The sequence below is a fragment of the Myotis daubentonii genome, chromosome 1 (genome assembly GCF_963259705.1).
Source record: "Myotis daubentonii chromosome 1, mMyoDau2.1, whole genome shotgun sequence".
Taxonomy (NCBI): Eukaryota; Metazoa; Chordata; class Mammalia; order Chiroptera; family Vespertilionidae; genus Myotis; species Myotis daubentonii.
Window position 1 is genome coordinate 224287234 of NC_081840.1, and position 1845 is coordinate 224289078.

At 41.5% G+C, this 1845-nt stretch overlaps 1 pseudogene; it reads right to left on the bottom strand.

Moving 5' to 3' along the window:
• Positions 1-760: 760 nt before the first annotated feature.
• Positions 761-926, bottom strand: LOC132222993 (U2 spliceosomal RNA; annotated as a pseudogene).
• Between the last annotated feature and the right edge of the window lie 919 nt (positions 927-1845).

Genomic DNA, 1845 nt, shown 5'->3' on the forward strand with positions numbered 1-1845 from the left:
ACTGATTGGCTTACAGGTTAAGTCACTGAGAGCAAGGCAGACAGCTAGTGGGTGCTGGAGCCAGAATCATTCAACACCACTCAAGCTCTAGGTCACCGGCGCTACACTCTTAAACTCAGACCCACTTCAGTCAGATCACACACCTCAGCTCATGGTGGCCCCTTTAGACATTCCATATGTCTGGAAATACCAACCAGCTGCAAGTTATTCAGTATAGCAGTGGCCAAGACAATGAGATGATTCTGCAGAAGAGATCTGGTGGGATTACAGCTCAATATTTACAGACTCATTCTCTGTTTTTCCAGCAGGCCAGTCTAGCTCAGATGATGCAAAATTGTGGTATTTCACTCATTTTTCTGTCTGCTTGTTTTTTCCTTCCTTCATTCAAAAATTATTGTGAGAATGACATAGTAGTTAAGAGCACAGCCATTGGAATGGAGCAGATTTAGGAGTAGGTGGTCCGTGCTGAAGTTGAAGCTGAAGTTGCCACACTCTCTTTCCCCATCCATCCATCAAAGGACATTTAGGTTCTTTTGTTACCTTGAGTACTGTGCATAATGAATAGGGTGTGCAGATATCCCCTCCGGGTACCACTTTCATTTCTTTTGGATGGATACCCAGAAGTGGGATTGCTGCATCATGTGGTAGTTATACTTTTAAATTTTTCTAGGAACCTCCATACTGTTTTCCATAATGGCTGTACCAATTTACATTCCCATCAATAGTGTACAAGGATCCCTTTTTCCACATTCTTATCGATATTTGTTATTTCTTGTCTTTTTTATAACAGCCATACTAACAGGTGTGAGGTGCCATCTCACGGTGGTTTTGATTTGCTTTTTCCTAATGACTAGTGATGTTTTCCTTTTTTAAACTGATAAGAACAGATACTACACTTGATCTTAGCCAAAAGGCCGAGAAGCGATTATTTTCCTTTTTTAAAAGATGGCATCTATTATAGCGTATTTATATGCTGATATAAACAATCCAGCAAAGAGGAAAAGATTAATAGTACAGGAAAATGAGGACAGATTTGTTGGAACTTTCCCTAAAGTAGAGGAGATGGGATGGGATCCAGTGCACAAGGGTGGGGTTGGCCTCAAAGAGAAATATGGATGTTCCATCCACAGTGGTGGGAGGGAATGCAGAGTAAAACGGGCTCGCATCCAGAGGAAACAGAAGGGCTGATTCGTTCTTTCTGATTCCTTTTGATGTTTTCATAAAACAAAGAGCACATTTAATAACAAAGACATGGGGTGGGGAGTGAGTGTCGAAGGCTTAGGAAAGCGAGAAGATATAAAATAGTCATCTTGGATAGAAGATAAATAGTCTAGAGCTGGTTTATCGAACTACCCCTGGTGGGCCAAATCCACCCGATTGCTTGTTTTCGTAAACACTTTGGTTGGAGGACAGCCACATCCATTCATATCTGCACTATCTATGGCTGCTCTCCTGCTAGATGACTGAATGGTGACAGAGACCGTATGGCCCCCAAAGCTTAAAATACTTTCTATCCGCAACCCCTGGTTTAGAGAGTTGAGTTGGATTTTGAAAGAGTGTTAAGGGTCACAAGGTCTTGGTCATATATTTAAAGAGATTAATAAATATAAATGTGATTGTGTGTGGAGGTGGAGGGGTGGGGAAATTGTCTCCAGATATCTTCAACTGTTCAGGTACAAGAGTAGAAGAGAAAGAGAGTTGCAATTAACCAGGATGGGTGTTCAGCCAGGCCAACACGATAAAGGAAAAGAAACAGAGAGGAGTTGAGGGGTGATAAAGGGCTGAGTGATGGATTTTGGAATCAGTGCTAATTAAAAGGAAGAGAAACAGTAAGATGAAGTATCA